The 25,853-nt window shown below is 39.3% G+C and overlaps 2 long non-coding RNA genes and 1 other non-coding gene across 3 annotated transcripts; 1 reads left to right on the top strand and 2 right to left on the bottom strand.

The window, feature by feature from the left end:
• The first annotated feature begins 10,187 nt into the window (after window positions 1–10,187).
• LOC130468240 (small nucleolar RNA R71) lies at window positions 10,188–10,294 on the top strand. The gene has a single exon (XR_008928658.1). It is a non-coding gene; the product is annotated as a small nucleolar RNA R71 (small nucleolar RNA).
• Window positions 10,295–12,725: 2,431 nt separating this feature from the next.
• On the bottom strand, window positions 12,726–14,971 carry LOC130467045 (uncharacterized). The gene is made up of 3 exons (XR_008927206.1): window positions 14,718–14,971; window positions 13,993–14,057; window positions 12,726–13,006 (listed from the first exon to the last, which is right to left on the bottom strand). It is a non-coding gene; the product is annotated as an uncharacterized lncRNA (long non-coding RNA).
• Window positions 14,972–22,373: 7,402 nt separating this feature from the next.
• LOC130467046 (uncharacterized) lies at window positions 22,374–24,569 on the bottom strand. The gene is made up of 3 exons (XR_008927207.1): window positions 24,358–24,569; window positions 23,641–23,705; window positions 22,374–22,654 (listed from the first exon to the last, which is right to left on the bottom strand). It is a non-coding gene; the product is annotated as an uncharacterized lncRNA (long non-coding RNA).
• Between the last annotated feature and the right edge of the window lie 1,284 nt (window positions 24,570–25,853).

Below are 25,853 nucleotides of genomic sequence, written 5' to 3' on the forward strand. Positions count from 1 at the left end.
CAAAAATAACCTAAGGTCCACTAGCTAGGTAGCAAGGGAAGTCAGGATCGAATCCACGGGGAAACAGGCGTTCTTTCTATTATCAATTAATTAATCTAGACTATTGTGAACAAAGTTGGTTGATGGTTTGTATACTAAGACTACGAACGAATATTAAACAAGAATGAATCAATATATTAAGGAATCTAGGGTATAGGTTTGCCAACAAATAATAATCCAGGACATTGAACAATCACGATAATCAACAAAGTAATTAATTAGATTAGCATGCTCTCTCAAGTCGATACTAATCATAGACTTAGAATTAACGGGCTCTCGCTACGTATTAACTCTAATTCTACCTATTGACACAAGCCTAAACATCAAATTGCATCTCTCGAATCTTAATTTGATATTGCATAACTACCACAATTAAACCTGCGCAAATCTAATTGTATAGTGAAATAAACCAACCAATAGGAATCAATTACAATGCCAACAATCATAATCATTCAATCATCCCTTCATATTATTCATGGATCCCCAACCCTAGAAATTGAACTACTCAAGCATGTTGACAATTAACAAAGCAATAATCATAATTGAAAGCATTATTAAAGCAAGACAATGAATTGAAATAAGAATTAATACCTATTTGAAGAACAAGGGAATTGAAAGCTTGAATTTTTATTGAGAATTAAAATAAGTGTTTTTGCATAAACTAGAGAGAAAATTAGGCTAAGGAAATAATACTAAGCTTTAATGCTAGAAAATAAAGTGTTCTCTAAAAACAATTAAGGCTTGCTTATATAGTTTGCCCAAAATAAAGCCCAAAAAAACGGAAAGAAAACTCGCGCATAAGTGCTGGGGGTTGGCGTCGCCCGATCGGGCGTCGCTTCGCCCGATCGGGCGATCCACTCAATAGTCGGCCCGATCGGGCCAAAATCCGCCCGATCGGGCGGTTTGTGAACTCTCCATACAGCCTCCAGATTGACCGCCCGATCCGGATCGGGCGAGCTGCGCCCGATCGGGCGCGCGTTGATGATTCCAGATTGCTTATAATTCCGCCCGATGGTTGCATTTCGCCCTCAGCTTCCAGGGCGATTTGCAATCTTCAATGTAGCTCGCCCATATCACTGAGTCTAACTCCCGGGGCCCAACCATAAGCATCCAAGGCTCCCGAAAGTCGACGATGGAGGTCCCGAACTTCTCGGACTCATATAGTGGCCTAGATCAACAATGAAACAGGTCTAAAACGACCAATTTATCATAATCAAATCTGAAACTCAAGGCACACTCAATAACACACATTAGTACTAGAAACGGCTCCTAAGAGCACGTTTGACACATAAAAGTACTAAGGGACGGGGGTAAAAATACTATATAAAACATGCATATCAAACCTCCCCAAGCTAGATCCTTGCTTGTCCCTAAGCAAGGAAATCATCAATGAACACAAAACCAACTTCACCCCCGACATAATTCAAAATGAAAAACATAATTCGAGGCAAAATCCAACAAGCATGCATCAATGTTAACCAATCAAATTCATTCAACCGCCAATCCACCTCAACAATCGTCACGCAAAGCGAACCACAAGCTAGTGTACAATGGAATTCAAGACTAGTGCTCACACACTCGTCACTCATTTATGTGGAGGATAAAAAATGTACCCGTTCGCTCCCCTCCCAACATATATGTGTACAATGCCCTCCCAAAATCACAACACTCGTGTGTCTAGAAAAACATGCACTCAACCTAGTAGTCGACTCAGAATGTGTCATGTCATAACTTGCATTGATAAACAACTACTTTCACATTAGTATGACTCTATGCACAAAGGTCGGAAGGTCTTCAAAGCTTGTAATGATAGGCTTAGGTAGGGGTGCGGTAAATTTGGGTAAAATGTGAGCTTAAAGCCTTGGCTTTGGGGAGCATAGCAAAACCATGATCAACCACAAATGATGACCACAACTCTCCCACTCAACACATGATGAAACAACAAACAAACCACACTATACTTTCTTGCCTTTCTTTCACAATTAAAATCAATCACTCATAAAGATAAGAAATTACAATACTTAAGTGAAACAATGCTTTGAATTTTCTTGAGAATAACAATTTTCCTTTGTTTTTTCTTGCTCAATCTCATTTTTTTTTCTTTTGGAACCTTCACACGATTTTTTTTTATTCTCCTCATCTCATTCATTTTTCATTTCATTTTTTTTTCAACAACAATCATGATAAGAAGAACTTCCCTTTTCAATACTCAATATGCTCAAAATGTACCACACTACAACTCCCTCATCTCACTACTATTAGCTCCCCCAAGCTAAGCTTGGGACTAGTAGCCAATGGGGAATTTACGGGCTTGTAATGTGGTTAGTCACCGAATAAATGGCACAAGCACAACATGGGTAGAAAAAGAGGGAACAAACGTATCTAATTTCATCTGAAGGCTACCTAAATAGAAAAATGCCTTCGTCCTCCACAATGTGCATGTATGTGAGTCATAAAACATTACTAATAGTTGCAAACCAATACTCAAAATCAATGGCACACCAGGAAGCTATCACACATCCTAACCAAGTCAACTAGTCAAGCACCAAGTCCACAAGTAGTTAGTCGGAGTTGACTCATGTTTAGGCATCAAAACAATCGAACATCAAATCATGGCTAACACATCTACACTGCCTATCATCAAACACCAAGAATCAAAACAATTTTCAATCAAAGGGGCACAGGGAAGCATGATTTTGCATTCATCGGAACGTATTTTTGTATTTTTTTTTTCAAAGAAATAAACTAATCTAGAAAGCATTAAACACACCAAAATAAAGAAATGCGAAAAGAAAAGAAAAACATACCTACAATGTAAAGTAATGTGAAACCCTCCCCAAACCAAATCAGACAATGTCCTCATTGGCTCAAGGGTATCGAACCAACTCGATCTCATCTCCATCATTGACGGCCATTGCCGCCATCATCATCATCATCACCATCATCTCGGCCACCATGCCCACTAGGACCCGCTCCCCACCCTCCGTACTGGATGGGTGTAAAGGTGCCCATAGAACCCGGAGCTCCATATCCCTCCGCGGGATAGGTATACCAGGTAGGGTGCTCGTAATCTGGGGCAATATAGCCCTGCCTGGCATACTGATCATAAAATGGGAACATGGTCCTCTGGTGATCAGCTGCGAACTCCCGGAACCCGAGCTCAAGTCTGCTCAACCTCTCATCAGTGGACCCCTGCTCCTCATGTACTACCGGGCCACTCTGGGGCCTCCCCGTGTCTCGACGCCCCCTCCTGAAGTAGGTGCGAGGCTCTGGCTGGTACTGATGGGGCTCTGGATGAGGGTCAGGCTGAGGCTGGGGGTCAGGCTGAGGCTCTTGCTCAAATCCAACAAATAGATAATGAGCCTGACCGGGTCTGAAACTAGTGCGGCCCTGAGGGTCAGGCAAGGTGAAAAGCCTGTTTCCCTCGAACATCCAGTACATGGCTCCCAGCCTAAATAACCCATGCTCCCCCTGTAGCCTACGGAGTCCAGCAAAATAAGCCAAATCAAGCAAGTTGCTACCCAGAACTGGAATCTGGTTAGCCTCAATAAAGTTGGTCGTGGCCATGGCTATGTGGGTGATCAACCCACCAATGGTAATTTTGGTAGTATGTGTGGAAGTGGCTATGGAGTAAAATTGAGAGGCCATGTGATGTGCAAGGTTCATTTTGTAGCTCTCCTCTCCTTCTGAAACGTAGCCACCTAGGATCTCTAGCTCCGTACTCCTAATGTTCTGGGTCTCATCCCTACCAAAGATTGTAAATCCTAGGAACCTGTAAAAGACAATGGGTACCGGGTGTTGTATCTTGGAAGCATGCAAATGTTGCATACTCCCGGGATTATCATTTCCCGTAAGCTTTCCCCACATGGTGCAGTTGTTATGGGTCTCCTTAGGTTTCCTACTATATGTGGTAGACAATCCAAAAATCCTACCAAAATCAGATAAGCTCATGGTGTAGGTTCGGTTCATCACACGAAATTGAACCGATGACACGGTTCGATAACCATCCCTACGCACATTAAAACTACTCAAGAACTCTAGAGTCAACCGTCTAAATGTGAGACGGAGCATACTATACATGTTACTCATACCAACACCAACAAAAACACGTTTTACATCACGCTCAATTCCCATTTCATGCAAGGATTTTTGACATATAAATCGAGTAGGGATTACCTCCCTCAATTTGAGGTGCATGAATCGTGCTCGTTGCTCCTCCGTAATAAAGATGACATCCGGAAAATCCGTGTCGGGCTCGAATTGCGGCGGTGGAGGTGGTGGTGTCGGTTCCCGAGCTCGGCTCGTGGAAGCCTCAGGTTGATTTCTTGGTACCCTCGTGCATTTCCTTTGTGGTCGGTTTGCCATTGATGAAAAATCTGAATTTTTGAGTTTTTGAGCTTTTTGGGTGAATTTGGGGATTTTGTGGGGATGAGAGAAAACTCAAATCGGTTAGGTGTAGGTTGTAGAGGATGATGAGAGGATGATTTTGATGAAAGAATTGTTGAATTTGGTGGAGATTTGAGGGAGATATGGTGGTTTGAAGTTTTTGGAAGTTGGGGTTTAATGGAGGAAGTGAGAGAAAGTTAGGTTGAAGATGAAGAGGAAGTGAAGAAAGATTGGGGAAACCGTGAGTTTATCGCTGAAATCGCGTCTCTCCCGATCGGGCGGGATGCGATCCTTTTCTTTTCATGCGTGCGCGCCCGATCGGGCGCACCTCGCCCGATCGGGCGATTTGCGAATGCTCATTTTCTTGACTTTTTTCCTGCCCAGAATCATCCTTGACTTTTTCTCGAAATTTTCATCAACCGCCCGATCGGGCAAAATTATTTCGCCCGATCGGGCGTTCCACTCGCCTTCTGCGCTCGATCGGGCAAACAATCGCCCGACTCGGGCGTACCACTCGCCAGACCGCCCGATCGGGCAAAATTATTTCGCCGATCGGGCGGAAATAAACTGCAAGGAACTCCTCCATGCGCGCCCGATCGGGCGCACCTCGCCCGATTCGGATCGGGCGGTTTGCAGCGTGCTTGGCCTTGTGCGTAATTTCACTTTCTCGAACTTGGAGCTTTAGGCCTGCACATTATTAAACACCCAAACAGCGTAATGCCCTCTTCTCGCCTCACTAACACCAAAAACAATACTTAAACACACTTAGGTATGGGAAATGCTAACTAAACACACAAAAAAATAGAATAAAGAAAAATCAAACTTATACTACTAAAGCGATAAAATACGGGTTGCCTCCCGCAAAGCGCTGGTTTATTTCTAGGTCCCGCTCGACCTTGTTACCTTGAATATGCAGTCTATGAGGCGGAGGGATTGAGGTGATGGACCTCAACCACTCCTACAGTAGCCCCATCATGGTACAACTTCAGACGTTGCCCGTTGGCCTTAAATCGTTCACCATTCTCATTTTCTACTTCAACAGACCCAAACTTGCTTACCATAGCCACGGTGAACGGCCCAGACCACCTAGACTTAAGTTTTCCAGGAAATAACTTAAGCCTAGAGTTAAAAAGTAGAACCTTGTCGCCCACCGCGAACTCTCTATGCAAAATGTGATTGTCGTGCCACTTCTTGGTCTTTTCCTTGTAAATCCGGGCACTATCATAGGCTTGTAGTCGGAATTCATCGAGCTCACCCAATTGAAGTAACCGCTTCTCACCGGCTAGCTTTGCATCCATGTTGAGCTGTTTGATTGCCCAATAAGCCTTGTACTCCATTTCTACTGGTAAGTGACACGCCTTGCCATACACCAACCGATACGGGGAGGTACCAATAGGTGTCTTAAAGGCGGTTCTGTATGCCCATAGAGTATCATCTAGCTTATCGCTCCAATCCTTCCTAGACTTCGCCACCACTTTCTCAAGGATAGATTTGATCTCTCGGTTGGAGACCTCAACTTGACCACTCGTCTGAGGGTGGTAGGCTAGCCCAGTGCGTAAACCCCATACTTGCGCAGGAGCGCATCCAGATGCTTCTCATGGAAGTGTGACCCTCCATCACTGATCAAAGCGCGCGGAACCCCAAATCTAGGAAAAATGATCTTCTTGAACAGGGAGATGACTGTCTTAGCATCGTTAGTAGGTGAGGCAACGACTTCCACCCACTTTGACACATAATCTACAGCAACAAGGATATACAAGTTACCCTTGGACGATGGGAATGGTCCCATATAATCAATTCCCCACACATCGAAAATCTCAACCTCGAGGATCCCGTTCTGTGGCATCTCATACCTCCTCGAAATAGTGCCGGCCCTCTGGCACGCATCACAAGCCATAATAAAAGCCTGTGCATCCTTGAACATAGTAGGCCAGTAAAAACCACATTGTGACAGCTTAGCGTTTGTTTTAGACGGTCCATGGTGACCACCATAAGGTGAAGAATGACACCTACTGATAACACCTTGAACTTCCCATTCTGGAATACAACGCTTGTACAACCCTTCAGCAGTCTCACGAAACAAATAAGGGTCGTCCCAAAAGTAAAACCGGACATCATGTAGGAATTTCTTCTTCTGTTGATATGAAAGATCGGCCGGAAGAATTCTCCCTACAATGTAGTTAGCAAAATCTGCGAACCATGGTGACTGACTGGCAAGTGCAAGTAAATGATCATCTGGAAATGAATCATCAATCGGTGTAGATCCCTTACCATCGTCATACCTCAATCTAGACAAGTGATCTGCAACCACATTCTCAGCCCCTTTCTTGTCGCGGATCTCTAGATCGAACTCCTGTAGCAGTAGTATCCATCGAATAAGCCTAGGCTTGGCTTCCTTCTTAAAGAGCAGATACTTAAGGGCCGCATGGTCAGTATAGACTATCACCTTGGATCCAATCAGATAGGTGCGGAATTTATCCAAGGCATAGACTATAGCTAGAAGCTCCTTCTCAGTAGTTGCATAATTAACTTGAGCTTCATCCAAGGTCTTACTTGCATAATAGATGGCATGTAAAACCTTCTCCTTTCTCTGACCCAGAACTGCCCCAACTGCATAATCACTTGCATCACACATTATCTCAAACGGAAGATCCCATTCAGGAGAACGAATGATGGGAGCCGAAATCAGTGCCTGTTTAATCCTGTCAAAGGCTTCAAGAAAAGCATCAGTAAATACAAACGGGGCATCCTTGAGGAGGAGATGGGTAAGTGGTTTAACAATTTTAGAAAAATCCTTGATAAAGCGGCGATAAAACCCCGCATGACCAAGAAAACTTCTAACACCCTTCACATTAACTGGAGGGGGTAATTGTTCAATCACTTGGACCTTAGCTCGATCCACCTGAATGCCCTTATCAGATATCAAATGTCCCAAAACCACCCCTTCAATAACCATGAAATGACACTTTTCCCAGTTCAAGACTAAATTTCACTCTTCACATCTTTTCAAAACTTTAGTCAGATTTAGCAAGCAAGAATCAAAAGAAGTACCATAGACGCTAAAATCATCCATAAACACTTCCATGATAGACTCAATAAAATCAGAAAAGATACTCATCATGCAACGTTGGAAAGTAGCTGGTGCATTACACAGACCAAAAGGCATCCTACGATATGCAAAGGTACCATAGGGACAGGTGAAGGTGGTATTTTCCTGGTCGTCTGGATGTATGGGAATTTGAAAGAAACCAGAATAACCATGCAGATAACAGAAAAACTTGTGACAGGCTAGCCTTTCTAACATTTGATCAATGAAGGGAAGGGGAAAATGGTCCTTTTTAGTAGCAACATTAAGACGCCTATAATCAATGCACATGCGCCAACCTGTGACTAACCTAGTTGGTATCAACTCATTTTTTTCATTTCTCACCACAGTTGTCCCCCCTTTCTTAGGCACTACCTGAACAGGACTCACCCACTTAGAATCAGACACAGCATACACAATACCCGTATCAAGCAATTTCATAACTTCAGCTTTTACAACATCTTGCATGACAGGGTTCAAACGACGCTGGGGTTGGATGCATGGTTTATGATTTTCATCTAGATGTATCCTATGCATACAAAAGTCAGGGCTAATACCCTTTAAATCATCAATACTGTACCCAATGGCCTTTTTGTGCCTTTTCAACACAATAAAAAGTTGGGATAACTGGTCTGCATCAAGTGCAGTACTGACGATCACAGGGCAAAGTTGTTCATTATCTAAAAATGCATACTTAAGGTTAGCAGGAAGAGGCTTAAGTTCGGGTTTCTTTACCTCTTTAACAGAACAAACCGGCCGAACTAACCTCTTCAATTTGGTGCTCTCCGGCTCGGATTCTTCACCATTAAGAGCCAACTCCAGAGCATCCACTTCAGCACTCCAAGAACTGCTATCACCTGCAGAAGACTCACAACAAAGCACTGCCTCCAAAGGGTCTCTTTCGAGAACTTGGGAGACGTTATCACGAGTAATAAAGTCAACTACATCTATGCGATAGCATTGTTCCTCCTCTAGCATGGGACTTTTTAAGGCACTGTTTAGATTAAAAGTCACCTTATCATCCCCAACAGACAATGTCAATTTCCCACTTTTAACATCAATTACCGCCCCCGCCGTGTGAAGGAAGGGTCTACCTAAGATTATGGGAATTTGAGAATCCTCCTGCATGTCTAATACTACAAAGTCTACAGGTATATAGAATTTACCTACTCTAACAGGGACGTCCTCTAAAACACCTAAGGGGTATTTGACAGAACGGCCGGCCATTTGTAGAGTGATATTGGTAACCTTAAGCTCACTCATATTCAGTTTAGTACAGACAGACAAAGGCATGACAGACACACTAGCACCTAGATCACATAAAGCTTTATCAATAAATACGGTTCCAATGTTACATGGGATGAAAAAACTCCCGGGGTCCTTAAGTTTAGGTGGAGACTTGTTTTGCAAATAAGCACTACATTCCTCAGTAAAAGCTACAGTCTCTACCTCACAAAAAGCACGTTTCCTGGTCAAAATATCTTTCATGAATTTAGCATAAGTAGGAACCTGTAAAATTAATTCAGTAAAAGGAACCGTCACCTGCAAATTTTTGACCACTTCCAAGAATCTGCCAAACTGCTTGTCCAGCTTATTCTTGAGTTGTCGGTTTGGGAAGGGGAGTGTAATAGGTGGTACTTGAATATCCGCCCCCTTCTTAACCTCAGTTGTAGCCTCATTCTCATTGACTACCTTTTCAGCTTCCTTTTCACCCATAACTACCTTCGGGATTTCCTCACTGACCAGATCACTAGCAGACACCCCGGAATCAACCTCAACCGGCATAGAAGGACCATCATAATCCCTACCACTCCTCAATGTAATTGCATTAGCAGTCTCCCTATTTTCGGGCTGTGAAGGAAGTTGGCCTGGTGGCCTCCCTGCAATAGTTGTAGCCATCTGTGCCAATTGTGTATCAATGATCTTGTTATGAGCAGTAAGAGCATCGATCTTTGCATCCTTTTCACTTAGAGATTTTTGCATTTGTAGCATCATGTTTCTCATCTCTACTAGCATAGGGTCGGGCTGTGTGGTTTGAGGTTGTGGTTGTGGGGGTGATGTGTGTTGTCTAGAGAACCCAGGTGGCCCACTAGACTGTTGGTTGTAGTTGTTTCGGGGTTGGTAAGATTGTTGGTGTGGGGGTTGATATGGTTGTGGTGGTGGATGTTGAACTTGGTGAGGGTTTTGGATATTGTTGCTCCTGTAGGAAAGCAGAGGGTTATTTTTGTAGCCCTCATTGTAAGAGTTGGAAAATGGGTTGTTTTGTTTGTAGGATTGAAATGCATTACATTGTTCAATAGAGCTCCTACATTCCTGTGCATAATGACCAGACATTTCACAACTTTCACAAATAGTAGCAGGTTGGGCACTCATAGCAGCTACACTAACAGGTTGGGCAGATTGAGCATTGGCCGCTTGCATATTATCAAACTTATAATGTAAAGCAGTCAATTGGGCAGTTAATTGTTCAATAGAATTTAAATCATGCTTACCACCCTTGTTAGATAGACCTCTAGGATTTCCATACTGGGCATTGTGAATGGCTATCTCCTCAATCACCTCCATAGCTCTAGGCACCTCAAGTTGCATGAACCTCCCACTTGCAGCTGAATCCAACAAACATCTAGACTCATTGCCCAGACCATTATAAAACTGCTGAATCAAGAACCAATCTTCCAAACCATGGTGCGGGCACTCTCTTTGCAAATCCTTGAATCTCTCCCAGACCTCGAACAAACTCTCATCCGCTTGTTGTGAGATACCTAATATCTGACCCCTCAGACGAGCCGTTTTCTCAGGTGGAAAATATTTAACATAAAAAGCAAGAGCCAAGGATTCCCAATTATTGATTTTTAAAGCCGCCCGATTCAACCCATTAATCCACAGTTTAGCTTTCCCACTCAAAGAGAACGGGAAAAGTATCTCCATAGTCTGCTCCGGAGTCAATCCCTTTTGCTTGATGGTGGAACAATATTGGATAAAGGACTGAATGTGAAGATTCGGATCTTCACCTGGGTCCCCACCGTACTAGCGTCTCTCGATCATGTTAATCAATGCAGGCTCAATCTTGAAGGTCTCAGCTGCAATAGAAGGCATGATCGCCTTTGGTAGCACGGACAGACTTGGCTTAGAATAGTCTGTAAGCCGTGGGGTAGGTGGCGGTATCAGATTTTCATCACCCATCTCTATCTCTGAAACTGAATCTGTATCCGAAGGAAAAAGATCGCCAATATTATGATCAGAATCAGAGTAATTCCCACACTGTGCAATGAAAGTTCTTCGTCTACGAAAGGTTCTTTCGGGCTCAGGATCGAATGGAGTAAGATTACTAGTACCTACGGTCCTGGGCATAGACAAAGACTACAAAACAATGTGAGATCTGGTCTCAAGGAACGTGAGTTCCTTGAGTAGTAACAAACAATAGTCTAGGATAAGCAATCAACAACAGAAAATAAAACCGTCACCCCGGCAACGGCGCCAAAATTTGACAGGCTAAAGTCGTATTACCTAATAAAAAATAACCTAAGGTCCACTAGCTAGGTAGCAAGGGAAGTCAGGATCGAATCCACAGGGAAACAGGCGTTCTTTCTACTATCAATTAATTAATCTAGACTATTGTGAACAAAGTTGGTTGATGGTTTGTATACTAAGACTACGAACGAATATTAAACAAGAATGAATCAATATATTAAGGAATCTAGGGTATAGGTTTGCCAACAAATAATAATCCAGGACATTGAACAATCACGATAATCAACAAAGTAATTAATTAGATTAGCATGCTCTCTCAAGTCGATACTAATCATAGACTTAGAATTAACGGGCTCTCGCTACGTATTAACTCTAATTCTACCTATTGACACAAGCCTAAACATCAAATTGCATCTCTCGAATTTTAATTTGATATTGCATAACTACCACAATTAAACCTGCGCAAATCTAATTGTATAGTGAAATAAACCAACCAATAGGAATCAATTACAATGCCAACAATCATAATCATTCAATCATCCCTTCATATTATTCATGGATCCCCAACCCTAGAAATTGAACTACTCAAGCATGTTGACAATTAACAAAGCAATAATCATAATTGAAAGCATTATTAAAGCAAGACAATGAATTGAAATAAGAATTAATACCTATTTGAAGAACAAGGGAATTGAAAGCTTGAATTTTTATTGAGAATTAAAATAAGTGTTTTTGCATAAACTAGAGAGAAAATTAGGCTAAGGAAATAATACTAAGCTTTAATGCTAGAAAATAAAGTGTTCTCTAAAAACAATTAAGGCTTGCTTATATAGTTTGCCCAAAATAAAGCCCAAAAAAATGGAAAGAAAACTCGCGCATAAGTGCTGGGGGTTGGCGTCGCCCGATCGGGCGTCGCTTCGCCCGATCGGGCGATCCACTCGATAGTCGGCCCGATCGGGCCAAAATCCGCCCGATCGGGCGATCCACTCGATAGTCGGCCCGATCGGGCCAAAATCCGCCCGATCGGGCGGTTTGTGAACTCTCCATACAACCTCCAGATTGACCGCCCGATCCGGATCGGGCGAGCTGCGCCCGATCGGGGGCGCGTTGATGATTCCAGATTGCTTATAATTCCGCCCGATGGTTGCATTTCGCCCTCAGCTTCCAGGGCGATTTGCAATCTTCAATGTAGCTCGCCCATATCACTGAGTCTAACTCCCGGGGCCCAACCATAAGCATCCAAGGCTCCCGAAAGTCGACGATGGAGGTCCCGAACTTCTCGGACTCATATAGTGGCCTAGATCAACAATGAAACGGGTCTAAAACGACCAATTTCTCATAATAAAACCTGAAACTCAAGGCATACTCAATAACACACATTAGTACTAGAAACGGCTCCTAAGAGCACGTTTGACACATAAAAGTACTAAGGGACGGGGGTAAAAATACTATATAAAACATGCATATCACAATGAAAAAGTCTTGTCTGAATTGTGTGTTTGTCTTAATTATGGTGTGAAAGATATAAATGGAGTTCAATCGTTGAAAGATTGTAATATGGTATGATTTATATTTTCTTTATATAACCATATTATCTTCTTTTTTTTGTCTCCTTTCATGTAGTTGTAATCTGTTGTTTTTCTTTTTTATATAGATTTTTGCTCCTGTTCTGATTGAAGATGTAACACCCCGACAATTCCCATTTTCTAAAATAACCCTTTTTAAATATAACTGTAGGGAATTATCAAAGTATTATCGCCCGTGTGAAAACGTAACGGCTTATTCAGAATTTTGCAGCGGAAAACATAAAACTAACTTTTAGGTTCATAAATAATCTTATTACATATTAGGTCCAAAACCAATTAACTGAAATAAGGAAATACGAATAGTACGACAAATTTCAAATTAAGTTAACAAACCAAATCATTTAAATAAGCAAATATAACTACAAGCTCTCTAATCCCGATCCCAATGATGCATCATCTTCAAACCTGTAGATGGGCAACGCTTATTGATCCTTAGAGACTGCTCACCAAAGATGGGTCATCACAGGATCAATAAGGCATAGCCATGATCAACACACACAAACAAAGCACGTAATCAGCAAAGCTGAGTACTACATACTAAAACAATAATAATCCTAACATGATACTATTAACGAACAACCCTAACATGATACTAATGAACATAAACAAGGGCAGACATAACATGATAATTTGACGACCATACTTGACTAGACTAGGCTAGACCTACAACAATAATATTATTTTAGTTGAAATAGACAATGGACCGAGTTTTCTAGCTAGATGCTTCACTAAGGAAGACGAGGTACGGGCGCGACTCCGTAACCTCAGTGACCTACGATATCGAGGAACGTTTGAATAAAAATAGGACACGGTGATCAATCCGGTCCGAATTAAAGGCCATGGGCTACCACCATGAACCCCAACTCATGTTTGTCCGTCACTTTAGACGTGCACAGTCTAAAGCTATTGCTACTCAGTTTCACTTTACATGATTTACAAATTGACACCCTGTTATGACTCAACAATCACATAAGTCATACAATCCACATTTATTTACAACTGTTTTTATCTTGGAATTAAGTAAGTGATCACAAAGGCATCAAACAAGACTCATTCCAATTAACTCCAATCCTTCCTTTAATACTGATCAACCCTGTATGTGGGTATAAGGTTTCAACTTACTAAATGAGGTCCTCGGCCCTCATAAAGTAGTGAAAAGCTAAAAGGGAACAACAATCCACTAATCTGAATTATATACAAAGTAATCTAGTGTTCCCAATCAAACATGTTTGTATCAACATCCATACTAACATGCTATAATCCTCAAAATGCCATATAGGTTCAATATGTCTAACCAACAGTATTAAACATGCAATATTCAACCTGACTAAATTCATCAACGATATCAACATAACCAAGTTCATCAACAATTCAACATGGTTTCAACAATTAGCACACATTCCAAGCACACAGGTATGTACGTACCTTGTGTAAACAAACTAATAGGCCACTTTAACACTTTCAAAAGTCGCCTAACGAGAATTCTCCACCTAAAAACAACCAATATAGATTCATATCAACTCACATTGAATTTTCAGCAACATTAGGGTGCTTCAAACCCTTCCTAAACATAATTAGAACATTCCCCAATGACAACACTTAGCTACTAAACCTCCTAGCATAGTGATTCCTACACTAATGATCACCAATTATCATAAACTCCAATAAAGCATCCCTTTTTGAAATTCCAGCAATATAAAATAGTTTAAAACTTCACCAAACCATAATTAATATGCTTAAAATCATAAAAACAATAACTTTAATAATTCATAAACATCATACTATGATTTTCTAACTATTAAAGCATTAAAATTCATTCTTTAAATAATTCAAATCCTCATTTGACAAAATTATATAATCTGAAAATTAATAACTTCATTATATAGTACATATAATTTGAAATCTATATTTAAACCATAAAAACTATAAATTTACTTCAAGAAAACATAATTTAAATTGACAAAATATAATTAAAATCCTAACTTAAACATGATTAATAAATCTGAAATAAACTAAATTATAATATCAACATATAATCTGAATTCTAAATACATCATCAAAACTTAATAATTTAAATCATGAAAATTAACATTAATTAATTTATTAAAAGACAAATAATAATTTAAATAAATTGAAGGGGGAGAAATAACCAAAATTAAGGAGGAGAGAAAGGCTGCTGGCCGGCGGCAATGGCGGCGCGGCAGCAGGTGTGGGTGGTCGACGATCGGTCGACAAGGCTGGTGGCGCAGGTGGCTTGCTGGGTGGTGGTTGCGTGCGCCTACGGTGGTAACCCGCGAAAGAAGAAAGGGAGAAGAAGTTGGCGGGGCAAGGCGCGACGGTGAGCCAGGACGGCGAACTGGCAACGCGGCTGGGCTTGCGTGGTGGCGAGCACTGGTGGCAGCGGCGGTTCTAACCGGCCGGAGTTGAAAAAGAAGAAACAAATAGACATTAGGGGACAAGAAGAAAGAACGAGAGAGAGTAAGAGAGGGAGAAGGGAGAAAGAGAGTACCGGACGGAGGGATCGGCGGTGCAACAACGCGGCGACGGTGGTCCGGCGAGTGTACGGTGGCTGCGGCTGGGGCAGAGAGTACCAAGGTTTGAGGGTTTTCTGGTTTACGTGAAAGAATAGGAGGGAAGGAGGGTTTTGACTTCTCTTGTTTTTGCTTTTACGTGAATTGAAGGAGAGTAGAGGTATGGGTAATTTTGTTTGGGTTTCTTTATTGGGCTTTGCAAACTTGGGCTAGGATTGGAATTGATGTTGTTTGAATCCAAAAATAGTTAGGATTGTTTATCCAAATTCAATCGAACGCGTTTTCATAATTCGAATTCTTTTCAACGTAAAATTCTAAAATTACTTTTAATTTTCTAAATCGTTGAAATATTTAAAACGTAAATAAAATAAATATACGTTAATTATATATTTATTACTAAAATTCATAAATTCTATTTAAATATAAATAATATACGTTAAAATATATTTAATAAAATTTATAAATTTACGGGGGATTACAATCTACCCCTCTTAAAAGAAGTTTCGTCCCGAAACTTGACACGAAAGTTCCCACATTTTCCCAAAAGATTTTAACTTTCTTACTGGAGAGGTACTTGTGCCCCTCATGTGCACATTTTGCCAACTTAAAAGTTGCTTGTGTTACTCATGAACACGTTTTTCTTATGCGGAGAATCTATTTACTTTGCACCAACATGTATAATTTGCTAAAATAAGCATAAAAATGCATAAAACACCATAAAAATAGATAAAAAGCGCGAATTTCTATCGCATTCTACCCCCCTTAAAGAAAACGAGTTACGCCCTCGTAACTCATCTCAGGGAATGACTTTGGATATCTTTTCTTCAACGAATTCTGCCCCTAATACTATGTTTTCACTAAAATCATTCCAGTAAGTGGGATTTCTACACTTATTTTCATACAATGCCTCAGAAGGTGCCATCTTAATGCTCGCATGGTAGCTATTGTTGTAAGAAAATTCAGTCAAATCTATGTGGTTCTCGACTACCCTTAAAGTTAATAGCACAGGCTCTCATCATATATTCCATAGTTTGGTTAGTCCTCTCAGGCTGACCATCAATTGCAGGGTGGAAGGCAGTACTCTTTTTCAATGTTTTCCCAAATGCAACTGGACCTTATTGCCACAATTTCAGACTTTTGTGCTCGGTAAGGATCTTACATGTTTCTCTATAAAGGTAATGTCTCTAAATATTCGCAGATAACACAATAGTAGGTAGCTTTAGGTCATGAGTAGGTTAATTAGTCTCATGGGGTTTCAACTAACGCGACAACATGTGCAGAGGTTAAATGTTCTTTTCAAACTTGGAAAGTTTACTCCCATTTCTCACTCCACTTTAATTTCGATTCCTTTTTCAAATAGGTTGGTCATTGGTTTTGCTTTCTTCCAAAATTCTTTCACAACCTCCTATAATGGTCATCTAGGATTAGAAAACTTCAGATATCAGACGCGTTTTTTTTTGGAGTAGGTCACTCACTCACAGCTTGAATCTTAGCAGGATCTACAGAAACTCCTTCTGCTCAACTTTTCCTTTTTACCGAACCTCATTACGCCTTTAATAGATGTATAACTTTTGGCTTAACTCTTAGATCTTACACCAATTCATGTGTTTCCTCCCGTCTTTTCAATACAACAATGATTTCTAACGATCTTGGACCACTCGAATCTTCTCTTAAATTTATTCCCTTACGTAACATAGTTCTCAATCAATTTATTCCTTCACTTTTCCGTCGGTGTCACTTATACACATATGACTTCAAGATTTGTATACTTCATTTAATAAAACTTGATTCTTTCTAAGCGTCTCCAAGTAATTCTCAAGTGTTTGTCATGCTCTTTTTCATTCCTTGAACAAATCGGGATACCATCAATAACATAATAACGAACTTAATTCGGAATTCGTAGAAAATTTCATTCGTCAAATCCATAATTAATGCATGTGCATTGGTTAACCCAAAAGACGTTACTCTAAACCCTTAATGATGATAACGAATCCTAATGAGGTCTTAATTATATTCCTATCAGCTACTCTCAATCGGTGGTACTTTAAACCCAAATCAATTCAATTGGTCCAATATGTCATCTATTTTAGGCAAGGGATACATGTTCTTAATGGTGTTTAGTTCCCTAAAATCGATGCATAATTCCATACTCTTATCTTTTTCCTTAGCAAACAACACAGGAGCTCCCCACGGTGATGCATTAGGCCTAATATACATCTAACGAAACAACTCTTGCAACTTTGTCTTAATTAGCTCATTCCAGGAGGTGTCATTCTATATGGTGCTCTAGATATATGCGTCATTCTAGGAACTAAGTCTATAGGGGACTCAACGGCTCTTAGCAAGTGGCATACCTGCAATCTCACTAGGAAACACATGCATCCATGAATTCATTCAAAATTGGAACATCCTCGATCTTCACCCCGACTTCTTAACTCACATCTAGCTCACACAACCAAAAAAAAATAGTTCACAAGGCAAGTTCTTAAACAATTTGGTACACCTTATGGTACCAACAGTAGGAATACTAACGGGTAAATCAATCACCTCAAAATCTACTAACTTTGGACTCTTAATAAGAGATGACGAAACAAAAGAATAAGCTTTCCCTGAATCAAATAACTTTCTAACTAGCACAGAGTTAATAGAAAAGTAACAGAAACTATGTCTGCAGAATGTTCAGTTTCATTTCTACTCATCACGAACGGTTTCCCCGGAGTCTTATTCTGGTTGCTGTTCTTATTGGCAGGCTTACTGGGTTTCCCTGGTTATTTTGCGACCCTATAGGCTTCGAACTCAGATTTCCGGATTGGTTAAACCCTGGTTTCCCTTGGTTACCACTCTCACTACCATTTTGCTCTCTCTTCTGCTTAGTAAAGCACTCATACCTCCTATGCCCCTTTTTCTAACAATAGTTACAGTTCATTAATTCTCCCTTACAATTTCTACCAAGATGGTTGTTATTGCACATCTTACAATGATACACTCTCTCAGATTGGTTCCTATTGTTGTGCCCTTGATTGTTCCTTCCTTGAAAATCTTCATTTCCATTCCCATTCCTATTATCATTCATATTCCTCTTGAATTTCCCTTTGTTTTCCCCAGCCTTAAACTCTTTTCTTTTCTCCCTAACAACGACATTTTTCTTGTCCCTTCTAGACTGCAAACCATAAATATGGGCAGCTCACACAATATCTAAAGATGTAAAGGTTTCCCCACCTAATCCTAATTCGATCTCATCAGTCAACCTTTGCTCAAACCTTTGAGCCTTTAGCTCCTCTGTAGCTACAACCTCAAGTGCAAACCTCGACAACGCTATAAATATTTCATAGTAATCAGCGATAGTCATATTCCCCATCCTAAGGTTTATGAATTCCTATGCTTTTTGTTTTCTCATAAAAGGTAGGGTAAGACTTTCCCTTAAGGAAGTAAAAATTGAATCATAATTGAATCTCTCAGCAGTGCTAAGCCTAACTCTATTCTCTCTCCACCATAAATCAGCTTCATCTTTCAAATACATGACAACTTGGCCCACTCTCATATTCTAAGGACAGTTCACAGCCTCAAACAATTTCTCAAACTCTCTAACCTAGTTCTCTAAAAAGTAAGATCAGTTTCCCCCTTAAAGTATGCTGACTTAACTTTGGCTAGTCCCTCGATCAGTTTCCCCCTTAAAGTATGGTGACTTAACTTTGGCTAGTCTCTCAAACATGTCCCCAGCAGAATCGGGACGCGCAGTTCTCTCTTGGATCAGCTTTTCCGCCAAGAGGCGAATAGCAACAACTAAGTCATTATTGTTGGCCATTCTATAACACGACCTGAAATTAATATACTCTATCTTAGGTTCTAAACATCACTTACATGTCATTCTATATCAAGTAATATTTGATTTGACCATAGAGATCGCCTCTATAAACAATATTCACATAAAATCATTTACGAAGGTGCAACAATCATTGCAAAATAATTCTCCTCGATCATTCGCGAACGACATTCACATAAAGGACATCCGATCGAGGGAAACAAATCAAATTCAATCATCACAAATAATAATAATAAAAGAAATTATTCCTCTTCGTGTGCCCAAACTAAATCATTGACCACTTGGATAATTAAATATTTAACTTTAATTCCTCAAAAGAAACTTGTATTCCTCAAAAGAAGCTTTTATTCCTCAAAAGAATATTAATAACAATTTCTAAACCATAATAACGTACTTGTCCCAAAATAAATAAAAGCGCTATGCATAGAATATCAAACTCCCGTTGGGAGACTTGTCCCACATTATTCCCCACATAAATAAATAATGAAACAATCTTAAAGGGAAACATTATCAATCTCGTTCTTTGATTCCTTATGGCTTTCTGGAGTAAAGGGCTCGTATTTAAATTCATCCTCATCATCGGTATTAAAATATTAAGCTAGTTTTATATGCCTTGTGGATCTTCGTAATCTTTGAGACTGAGGTCATCCTCTTCTGGCTCAGTATCACTACATTATAAATATCAACTCTAGTATGCCCTCTAACACGGTCAAACTCACGAATGACTTCCTCATCCCTATCAGGGTCTTCTGTTCTTAATATATGACGCAAAGTGCATTCAAATCTGGTGTAACTATTAATGTCAGATTTATAATTCATTTCATTCTCATGATTCCTTAGTACAATTGGTTTGCTCTTGAATCCTAGCAAGATATTCACATCTAAACACCACTTTCTTCACAAAAATATCCAGTGGTCTCTATATCGATCTTTTTCGAGAGATCCTATGTTAGTATACTTAGAAAGAAATATTTTATTTCTGAAATAAACAATTTCAGGTCTCACTAATGACTTCCCAACCAAATCATAATCAAAATTTGATAACACAATAAGTTTGGTGGATGCAAACAATTTCTATTATGCACATATAATTATAACATTTAAACAATAAACACATGCACGTACATAACAATTAATTTCTTATGCTAGAATTAACTAACTACTAATGCACATGTAATCCTATCTTATATGCCCCTCTTATACTACCCATCTCTCGTCATAAATCAAAATAAGTGAACATTGAAACGCTTAAAATAAAACAAGAATGATTACTAAGAAAGAAATTTTTATTAAACGAATAAATAATAACGAATAAATAGAATAAGGTCTTGTTTTTTTTTGTTTTTTTTTTTCCGAATATCTTTAATTTAAATTCGAAAAGAATAACGTACTTAATTCACATAAACGTAAAGTTCCCACACTGTGCTGAATAACGTACTTAATTCACATAAACGTAAAGAATAACGTACTTAATTCTCTGAAACTGAATCTGTATCTGAAGGAAAAAGATCGCCAATATTATGATCAGAATCAGAGTAATTCCCACACTGTGCAATGAAAGTTCTTCGTCTACGAAAGGTTCTTTCGGGCTCAGGATCGAATGGAGTAAGATTACTAGTACCTACGGTCCTGGGCATAGACAAAGACTACAAAACAATGTGAGATCCGGTCTCAAGGAACGTGAGTTCCTTGAGTAGTAACAAACAATAGTCTAGGATAAGCAATCAACAACAGAAAATAAAACCGTCTCCCCGGCAACGGCGCCAAAATTTGACAGGCTAAAGTCGTATTACCTAATAAAAAATAACCTAAGGTCCACTAGCTAGGTAGCAAGGGAAGTCAGGATCGAATCCACAGGGAAACAGGCGTTCTTTCTACTATCAATTAATTAATCTAGACTATTGTGAACAAAGTTGGTTGATGGTTTGTATACTAAGACTACGAACGAATATTAAACAAGAATGAATCAATATATTAAGGAATCTAGGGTATAGGTTTGCCAACAAATAATAATCCAGGACATTGAACAATCACGATAATCAACAAAGTAATTAATTAGATTAGCATGCTCTCTCAAGTCGATACTAATCATAGACTTAGAATTAACGGGCTCTCGCTACGTATTAACTCTAATTCTACCTATTGACACAAGCCTAAACATCAAATTGCATCTCTCGAATCTTAATTTGATATTGCATAACTACCACAATTAAACCTGCGCAAATCTAATTGTATAGTGAAATAAACCAACCAATAGGAATCAATTACAATGCCAACAATCATAATCATTCAATCATCCCTTCATATTATTCATGGATCCCCAACCCTAGAAATTGAACTACTCAAGCATGTTGACAATTAACAAAGCAATAATCATAATTGAAAGCATTATTAAAGCAAGACAATGAATTGAAATAAGAATTAATACCTATTTGAAGAACAAGGGAATTGAAAACTTGAATTTTTATTGAGAATTAAAATAAGTGTTTTTGCATAAACTAGAGAGAAAATTAGGCTAAGGAAATAATACTAAGCTTTAATGCTAGAAAATAAAGTGTTCTCTAAAAACAATTAAGGCTTGCTTATATAGTTTGCCCAAAATAAAGCCCAAAAAAACGGAAAGAAAACTCGCGCATAAGTGCTGGGGGTTGGCGTCGCCCGATCGGGCGTCGCTTTGCCCGATCGGGCGATCCACTCGATAGTCGGCCCGATCGGGCCAAAATCCGCCCGATCGGGCGGTTTGTGAACTCTCCATACAGCCTCCAGATTGACCGCCCGATCCGGATCGGGCGAGCTGCGCCCGATCGGGGGCGCGTTGATGATTCCAGATTTCTTATAATTCCGCCCGATGGTTGCATTTCGCCCTCAGCTTCCAGGGCGATTTGCAATCTTCAATGTAGCTCGCCCATATCACTGAGTCTAACTCCCGGGGCCCAACCATAAGCATCCAAGGCTCCCGAAAGTCGACGATGGAGGTCCCGAACTTCTCGGACTCATATAGTGGCCTAGATCAACAATGAAACGGGTCTAAAACGACCAATTTCTCATAATCAAACCTGAAACTCAAGGCACACTCAATAACACACATTAGTACTAGAAACGGCTCCTAAGAGCACGTTTGACACATAAAAGTACTAAGGGACGGGGGTAAAAATACTATACAAAACATGCATATCACAATGAAAAAGTCTTGTCTGAATTGTGTGTTTGTCTTAATTATGGTGTGAAAGATATAAATGGAGTTCAATCGTTGAAAGATTGTAATATGGTATGATTTATATTTTCTTTATATAACCATATTATCTTCTTTTTTTTGTCTCCTTTCATGTAGTTGTAATCTGTTGTTTTTCTTTTTTATATAGATTTTTGCTCCTGTTCTGATTGAAGATGTAACACCCCGACAATTCCCATTTTCTAAAATAACCCTTTTTAAATATAACTGTAGGGAATTATCAAAGTATTATCGCCCGTGTGAAAACGTAACGGCTTATTCAGAATTTTGCAGCGGAAAACATAAAACTAACTTTTAGGTTCATAAATAATCTTATTACATATTAGGTCCAAAACCAATTAACTGAAATAAGGAAATACGAATAGTACGACAAATTTCAAATTAAGTTAACAAACCAAATCATTTAAATAAGCAAATATAACTACAAGCTCTCTAATCCCGATCCCAATGATGCATCATCTTCAAACCTGTAGATGGGCAACGCTTATTGATCCTTAGAGACTGCTCACCAAAGATGGGTCATCACAGGATCAATAAGGCATAGCCATGATCAACACACACAAACAAAGCACGTAATCAGCAAAGCTGAGTATTACATACTAAAACAATAATAATCCTAACATGATACTATTAACGAACAACCCTAACATGATACTAATGAACATAAACAAGGGCAGACATAACATGATAATTTGACGACCATACTTGACTAGACTAGGCTAGACCTACAACAATAATATTATTTTAGTTGAAATAGACAATGGACCGAGTTTTCTAGCTAGATGCTTCACTAAGGAAGACGAGGTACGGGCGCGACTCCGTAACCTCAGTGACCTACGATATCGAGGAACGTTTGAATAAAAATAGGACACGGTGATCAATCCGGTCCGAATTAAAGGCCATGGGCTACCACCATGAACCCCAACTCATGTTTGTCCGTCACTTTAGACGTGCACAGTCTAAAGCTATTGCTACTCAGTTTCACTTTACATGATTTACAAATTGACACCCTGTTATGACTCAACAATCACATAAGTCATACAATCCACATTTATTTACAACTGTTTTTATCTTGGAATTAAGTAAGTGATCACAAAGGCATCAAACAAGACTCATTCCAATTAACTCCAATCCTTCCTTTAATACTGATCAACCCTGTATGTGGGTATAAGGTTTCAACTTACTAAATGAGGTCCTCGGCCCTCATAAAGTAGTGAAAAGCTAAAAGGGAACAACAATCCACTAATCTGAATTATATACAAAGTAATCTAGTGTTCCCAATCAAACATGTTTGTATCAACATCCATACTAACATGCTATAATCCTCAAAATGCCATATAGGTTCAATATGTCTAACCAACAGTATTAAACATGCAATATTCAACCTGACTAAATTCATCAACGATATCAACATAACCAAGTTCATCAACAATTCAACATGGTTTCAACAATTAGCACACATTCCAAGCACACAGGTATGTACGTACCTTGTGTAAACAAACTAATAGGCCACTTTAACACTTTCAAAAGTCGCCTAACGAGAATTCTCCACCTAAAAACAACCAATATAGATTCATATCAACTCACATTGAATTTTCAGCAACATTAGGGTGCTTCAAACCCTTCCTAAACATAATTAGAACATTCCCCAATGACAACACTTAGCTACTAAACCTCCTAGCATAGTGATTCCTACACTAATGATCACCAATTATCATAAACTCCAATAAAGCATCCCTTTTTAAAATTCCAGCAATATAAAATAGTTTAAAACTTCACCAAACCATAATTAATATGCTTAAAATCATAAAAACAATAACTTTAATAATTCATAAACATCATACTATGATTTTCTAACTATTAAAGCATTAAAATTCATTCTTTAAATAATTCAAATCCTCATTTGACAAAATTATATAATCTGAAAATTAATAACTTCATTATATAGTACATATAATTTGAAATCTATATTTAAACCATAAAAACTATAAATTTACTTCAAGAAAACATAATTTAAATTGACAAAATATAATTAAAATCCTAACTTAAACATGATTAATAAATCTGAAATAAATAATATCAACATATAATCTGAATTCTAAATACATCATCAAAACTTAATAATTTAAATCATGAAAATTAACATTAATTAATTTATTAAAAGACAAATAATAATTTAAATAAATTGAAGGGGGAGAAATAACCAAAATTAAGGAGGAGAGAAAGGCTGCTGGCCGGCGGCAATGGCGGCGCGGCAGCAGGTGTGGGTGGTCGACGATCGGTCGACAAGGCTGGTGGCGCAGGTGGCTTGCTGGGTGGTGGTTGCGTGCGCCTACGGTGGTAACCCGCGAAAGAAGAAAGGGAGAAGAAGTTGGCGGGGCAAGGCGCGACGGTGAGCCAGGACGGCGAACTGGCAACGCGGCTGGGCTTCCGTGGTGGCGAGCACTGGTGGCAGCGGCGGTTCTAACCGGCCGGAGTTGAAAAAGAAGAAACAAATAGACATTAGGGGACAAGAAGAAAGAACGAGAGAGAGTAAGAGAGGGAGAAGGGAGAAAGAGAGTACCGGACGGAGGGATCGGCGGTGCAACAACGCGGCGGCGGTGGTCCGGCGAGTGTACGGTGGCTGCGGCTGGGGCAGAGAGTACCAAGGTTTGAGGGTTTTCTGGTTTACGTGAAAGAATAGGAGGGAAGGAGGGTTTTGACTTCTCTTGTTTTTGCTTTTACGTGAATTGAAGGAGAGTAGAGGTATGGGTAATTTTGTTTGGGTTTCTTTATTGGGCTTTGCAAACTTGGGCTAGGATTGGAATTGATGTTGTTTGAATCCAAAAATAGTTAGGATTGTTTATCCAAATTCAATCGAACGCGTTTTCATAATTCGAATTCTTTTCAACGTAAAATTCTAAAATTACTTTTAATTTTCTAAATCGTTGAAATATTTAAAACGTAAATAAAATAAATATACGTTAATTATATATTTATTACTAAAATTCATAAATTCTATTTAAATATAAATAATATACGTTAAAATATATTTAATAAAATTTATAAATTTACGGGGGATTACAATCTACCCCTCTTAAAAGAAGTTTCGTCCCGAAACTTGACACGAAAGTTCCCACATTTTCCCAAAAGATTTTAACTTTCTTACTGGAGAGGTACTTGTGCCCCTCATGTGCACATTTTGCCAACTTAAAAGTTGCTTGTGTTACTCATGAACACGTTTTTCTTATGCGGAGAATCTATTTACTTTGCACCAACATGTATAATTTGCTAAAATAAGCATAAAAATGCATAAAACACCATAAAAATAGATAAAAAGCGCGAATTTCTATCGCATTCTACCCCCCTTAAAGAAAACGAGTTACGCCCTCGTAACTCATCTCAGGGAATGACTTTGGATATCTTTTCTTCAACGAATTCTGCCCCTAATACTATGTTTTCACTAAAATCATTCCAGTAAGTGGGATTTCTACACTTATTTTCATACAATGCCTCAGAAGGTGCCATCTTAATGCTCGCATGGTAGCTATTGTTGTAAGAAAATTCAGTCAAATCTATGTGGTTCTCGACTACCCTTAAAGTCAATAGCACAGGCTCTCATCATATATTCCATAGTTTGGTTAGTCCTCTCAGGCTGACCATCAATTGCAGGGTGGAAGGCAGTACTCTTTTTCAATGTTTTCCCAAATGCAACTGGACC

The sequence above is a fragment of the Spinacia oleracea genome, chromosome 2, assembly GCF_020520425.1.
Source record: "Spinacia oleracea cultivar Varoflay chromosome 2, BTI_SOV_V1, whole genome shotgun sequence".
In the NCBI taxonomy this organism is placed as follows: domain Eukaryota; kingdom Viridiplantae; phylum Streptophyta; class Magnoliopsida; order Caryophyllales; family Amaranthaceae; genus Spinacia; species Spinacia oleracea.